Genomic DNA, 6323 nt, shown 5'->3' with positions numbered 1-6323 from the left:
AGCCTTTTAACTGTGTCAGGAGAAGGCATGTGTAACATGAGTGTCATGAAATAGATAGAAGAGACATACTTAGCACAAAGGCTCAAATAGAAAGAGAATATTCTACACTGCAATCATGTTATCTCAGAATAACATCAACAGAAACACGACTCAGAAACAACTGATCTTCCTTCTGCATAGGTTTTCTGTGGACTTTACTACCAAATTTGTCTAACTCTTCTCATATATTGAGGTTATATTTATTATCTAATGCCATTTTTTGTAATTTCTGAATTTTCTATGTAAAATTCCAATCATTACTAAGTCATTTTTTAACAAAATTGTTTTATTAAATGACTTGAGTAAACTTTCTTTGTGTAGGTCATCTTTAACACAAAGTTCTGACTTTTTATGTCATGTTTTTGATACTGGAGGTAAGGGAGAGTTGGTAGCAACATTGCTAGTGATGTTGCTCGCTGCATGGTGCCGTGTACAGAAATGAAAAAGGTAGGAAATGAAGAATTTAGCAGAGGCATTCCAGAAAATAAGCTGAAGATCATTCCTTCCTAGAACAACGGATTTTGAAATGCCTCTCTGATATGCTCCCTATGAGCCTGATTCAAAACATACTGAAATAAAGAGAAGAATTCTCATGATTTCAGGATGCTTTGAGCCAAGATTTTTCTGAACACAATGGCTCTTCTGAAAAGAAAGGCTGGTGTCTACATCGGGCAATAACTTTGTTTGCTCCCCCATTCAGAAAGAAAATCAGTCACAGATCCAGACCCAGTGTGTGGGACCATTCTCACTAGGCACCCTGTAGTGAAGAGCAACTCATGTTCACCTGCTTGCTTACAGCCCCAATTATACTGATTATAATATTAGAGAATTGAGCTGGTTCATTTTGCTTGCAGATGGCCAGGATATGAGGACAATTCTGACCAGCAACAGTGAACTTAACTATCTGTGTTACTCTTCTGCAGTGACTTCTTTGGGGGGAATACTGCGGTGTAAGAGGTAGAAGTCTGCGGATAAACCCTGTGGCTGTTTGTGAGTGGGTGGTTATTTCTTGTCCTAATTGTGGGTGACTGCTGCCCTTCTAGAAGCCGGTGCTTTGCTCCTGAAGATACTGCTAGGCTGGATTGTTTATTTTTCTTTCCTGCGGTTGAGGATTCCAGGGCATAAAACAATGATGTAGCTTCTGCGGTTATTAAGGATCATGTAGTGTATGGAGGGTTGGTTTTTGTTTCTTTGCAAGCCAACCCATTAACATCTGGCAAATCCTAACTACCGTGCTGAACTGATGTGCCCTGCTGTTTCAATTACAAATGTATAGTTTCTAAGCTGTTTCATATTATCAGCCCCTTCTTAAGTTTACAAATGTTCACATCCTGTTACCAGACTCCTCCTGAAGAAAACACTGGTGTGACTTGCACAAAAAAAAAAAAAAAAAGGTGTATCTGCCTTAGGAAGGTGAAAATAACTTCATCTGCTGGGAACAGTACCACAGGTATAGTTTCCCTTTTCCCCTCATTGCTCTCTGTCTCTACAACTTATTCTCTTTTCTTGCTGTGCTTTCCAGTTTTAGAGTTACTTGTATGCAAACACCCTTACAGTTAAAATGTATAAAGCCAGCGCTTTTGAGATGGAATATTCTTTTTGTGGGGGGAAACCTGTGGGTCCTCCTAACATCTGTAAGCAGTGTTTCTACTCCAGAGTAACAGTTTTCTACTGACTGGAAGCAGCTTTTGCAAAGTCTTAAAGGGTCTATGGACCTTACAGTTGGGCACATTGATCCTCTGCAGTCCTCTTGACCCCTGGTCTCAACTACTGTATTCAGATAGTCTTCATGTTGCTTTTAGTGGTGGCAGTGTTTAATAGCACTTGATTGGCTGCAGAATAATCCATCTTCTGTGGTAAAAAGTAGGTCACAAATGCTTTGATGATGATTTGTGTGTGATCTGATGTCTATGTCCAGTTGGGGATTCTGTTTCTGAGGTGTTTAGATTGTGTGGCTGTTACATCTGTTGTGTTTTGCTTTCCTTCTTAACCACCAAAAGTGCTGGGAGAAATTCCTCCATTCTGACAAGAAAAGGTCATTAAAACTTGATAAACTGTTCTAGTGGAATATTTAGGGAGACGGTTACTGCCCTGGGCAAACTAGTCTTCTAGTTCTGATCTCCAGGAGTGTGGTCACCAAATCTGAGGAACATCTGATGAAAGTAGTCAGGTGTCAGGGCTCACCTGACAGAGAAAACAGGAAGTTTTAAGAATAAAGACATTTCTCTTTGAGAGAGGAGATGAACAGTAGAGGGTGGGGGTAGTGTAGTAGATCTTCTGTAATCCAGGAAAAGAGATGTAAGCTGTAGGAAGAGAACTTGGGATGCTCTTCACAACTCTGAACGGAAGCCTGAAGGACACTACCGTGGTAAGAAAAGTGAACCGGGAAATGCTTAAATGTATGGAATATTTTTCTTAGAGCTGTGGTGTCTTTGGGCTAGCTAAAGAGTGAAAAATAAAAAAAAAAAAAGAAAAAAAAATTTTCAGAACCCAGTAAATCCTGTGTTTCTATTTTTGCTTCATGTGTTGCATACATGCCTAAAGAGGTGAATTGCAAATCTGTAATGTTTCCAAAATGGGGATGCTTGGGGAGGATGTGCTTAGGCTACTTGGTAGCTTCAGGTTCATTGCTGGTCCTGAGACAGAAGGTCTAATCCAGCTAGCCCAGAGCCTACTTGCACTATCAGGAGACGTGGAAGAATATCTGATCTGGCACATTAGGAGTAGGAATTTTTTCAGGGAAACATCTTGGGGCAAATGGCTACGAGAGCATCAGCAGGGGTTTTGCTGATACTTGTGCTCTGGAGTGCTTCGGGTGACTCTGCTGTTCAAGAAAATAGTAATAAATTCTGCATAGCGCTCTAAAGCAGAGACCAGCAAAAATCTACATGGCAGAAGTGAACACCTTCAGGAGAATCCTGCTGCCAGTTGTAGGAAGGGAGATTTTGTTCCCGGAGTTGCATGGCTTTACTAAGCCTGACCTACTCTTGTTCCAAGATGAAAACTTTAACAATAAGAGATGCCCCAGCTAACATTGCTCATTTATAAAATTCCCTTTTGTTGGATCAAATGTAACGTGGTCTCCTGTTTCGAATTATTCTTTGATTAGCTGCAAAGTTTTGATGTCTGCAGGAGGAGAACAATTGCATCAGTGTGCACCGTCAGCCAGGACTTGTGGCTGCTGGGGAGTTGCTAGGATACCTCTCTAAAAGGTACGATTCACTTGATTAAGCACCAACCCAGTTTGCATGAGAAGTATTTTTCCTATCTTTGTTTTGTGCTGGCATCAACTGTGCATCAGTTATGCATATGCGTTTAGAGCAAGCTACAGGTTTATTGTCATGTGTGTCCGTTGCCTGCTTTTGATATACAAAACAACCTCTGTGCTCCATAGCAAGGAATCCAGAGCAATTGCAGTAGCAGTTCCAGTAATCTGTAAAATGAGCGTTGCTTCTGGAGGGGAACATCAACCATAGACAACCAAGGAAAGGTTTGACTTTGGATATGCATTTCTGGTGTGTAGCTAAGGCTTAATTTTCTACGTGGGAAGATACAAGGGTATTTTTCATCTCCTATGTATTATTTTATTTCCCTGCTCTGAGCAGGGGCTTGGACCAGATGACCCACCGAGGTCCCAACCGAAACTATTATATGATTCTGTCATCCTTGCCACATCCCACTGGTATTAATGCTCCCTTCCAGCAGAAATCCTTTGCACAAAGCTCCTTCGTGCTACTTGCACAAAGTTGCATCAGACACCTCCTGTGTGTCCATCTGTTCTTGAATATGACAGCATTGTGTTCAGGACATAAATCCTAACTCAACTCTCCACAATAGCTGCTTCATGCACACACATCCTTCCAATATCCTTTTTCCTCCATCTTCCTATTTCCTGAAACATTTTGTTCAAATTTTGTCTTCAGGACCTTTTGCTGTAATTTCTGTGAATCTTCTCTTGTCCCACAACCCTCTTTCTTCTCTTTCCCTCTAATTTTCATAAACTTCTCTTGCTCCTTCCACTATGTCTTTGCTCTTGATGGACCATCGTTCATTCATTCTGTCTGAAGAGTCTTCTGCTTTTCATCCCCTATGCACCACAGTTATCTTCTGCCTAGGTTCCCTTTATCTCCTCTCCCAGATTCTTTCCTCACTCTGGAGCTCCCCACCAGCCATGTTGTGCTGTGTTTCTTCTCACCTGTGGGTGGAAGTAATGTTGCAAGAGGGTAGAAAAGGCGTAGGAAGGGGAGGTGACCTTATTTGGAAACCGGTTTCGCTTGTACTCACACACTTATGAGCACTAAGGTGCATGTACTCAAGCATGTCCAGTGCCCAGGCACCAGGATACTTGTACCCAGTTGGCCTGGACCAAGGTCCTTAGGGCAACTCAGAGAACGATGTTCTGTGAGACGTTGGGATTTTCTCACTGTCCTTTCTCACCTCCTCTGAGCTGCCAGGGACTCCAGCCTGTTCTTTATCTTCCCACCATCTCCCCTCAATGACTTAAGTAATTGTTTTAGTCTGGGTATAGGTCACCCCTTCCTTTTATTCCAAGTAACCTGAAGAGGTGCAGGGATCCTTGCTGTGCTAGGATCTTGATGATCTGCTAATCTGGGTGCCTCTTACAGCCCTTCTGCCCATCCTCCTGCTGCTGCTACATCCCAGACCTTCCCAGTCATTCTCCCTTTATACCAGTTGTCTTGTTTCCATTGCTGTTCTCTGCGCTGTGATATATTGGGAGTCGGTGGGACTCAGACAATGGGCTGCTGTGTTTTGCAAAGCTTTTAACAAGTGGTTAGCTTCACAGTTTGCTGCTCAATAATTCTCCTGGTAGCAAGGATGGATAACCCAGGTGCTGTAATTCACTGGAGATCAGTTAATTACTAGTACTCAGCATGAAGAAATCGTGTTTGGATTGGCAAAGGGCACAAACTGAACTCCCATACTTGACCTTCCTCTTGCTGTAAAGCTAACTCTGGCTTTGAATTCTCAGTCAAAACAAGCACAAAACTCAGCCTCTAACTGCCTGTGTGAACCAAGCACCCAAGCCCTGGGGAATGATTCTTATTTAATTAGCAAGCATTTGTTTGCTTGGTACGTGGTTTTCCTTGTCTCATAACCCATCATATAAAATAACAGCAACAGCACTTGGGTTTCAGAGACATTTTTGTCTCAGCGTGCTCTCTAAACCTATTGGCCTCATGCCACCCATGTGGAAACCCTGAAGAAATGAGAGATACAAAAGGCCTTCTCTGAGTCACGCTGGTTGGTTATGGAAGTTAGAGCAGAAATTTCCGCATTCTTATGTATTATAAGGCACCACACCCATTTTCGTGTGTATATCAACATCCTCAATCTGAATCTCAAGTATTCTAATGAAAAAGGCATTCAACCAATCTTTAGTCCTGGAATGAGCTGCAGTGTTTAATTTCTTCTACTGAAGAAATGCATAAATCTAAGATGAAAATGTTCCCAAGAATATTCTAATGTCTTCTAAAAATCATGTCTCTCTGGTTTTTTTTTTTGTTTGTTTGTTTCCAGTAAATACACCACATATGCTGACACATGGGTGTAACTTTCGTAAGCAAAGGATGTAACTTTGCTTTAACTGATAAATCACAGCATCCTCATGATACTGTGCCTGCAAGCCAGAGAAAAAAGCACGGGTAAAGCATGAGCAACATCTACAACATTCACTGGAAATATTTAATTCTAAGCAGTATTAATACTTCTGTGGGGTTAGTTATAAATTACACTCTGCAATCTAGAGTTCCTCCAGAACCTAATCAAGTAAGTCCTCATTTTAATGAGCGGCAATCACAAAACCTGGGAATAATTGTCCTGACTTTCTGAGCAGCAAAGCATTGCAGTGGCTGTTGAATTCAACACAAGATTAATCTTCCTGGGCAGTGGACTGTTGTCCTGAAATAACGTATCCCCACGTATAAGATCTGCACATCAGTACATTGGAGATCAATAGCTCTTTTCCTGATTTGGCCAAATTATGTTCTTTGACTGGTGCAATCAGCCAGAGCTCAACTGGAAGTTTGAAATAAAGCATGTGTTATTGTTCAAGGTACTTCATATTTCTTCAAAGAGAATATGTTGAATTTTGTGAATCACAGAGTAATTGCAGACTCCTGTTGGCTAAAGCTGAGACAAAACACTGCTTACAGAGCTCTAGTTCCTCTCTGGTGCTTGTTTTCTCACACACTGAATTCCTGACTAGCTTTTGTAATTGGCCTCTACATAACTGCTGCTGTTTTGTGTTATTTAGCTGAGGGTAA

This window comes from Chlamydotis macqueenii, chromosome 3 (assembly GCF_036417535.1).
Source record: "Chlamydotis macqueenii isolate bChlMac1 chromosome 3, bChlMac1.mat, whole genome shotgun sequence".
Classification (NCBI taxonomy): domain Eukaryota; kingdom Metazoa; phylum Chordata; class Aves; order Otidiformes; family Otididae; genus Chlamydotis; species Chlamydotis macqueenii.
The sequence above is the reverse complement of the archived record's forward strand: the minus strand, read 5'-3'. Positions refer to the sequence as shown.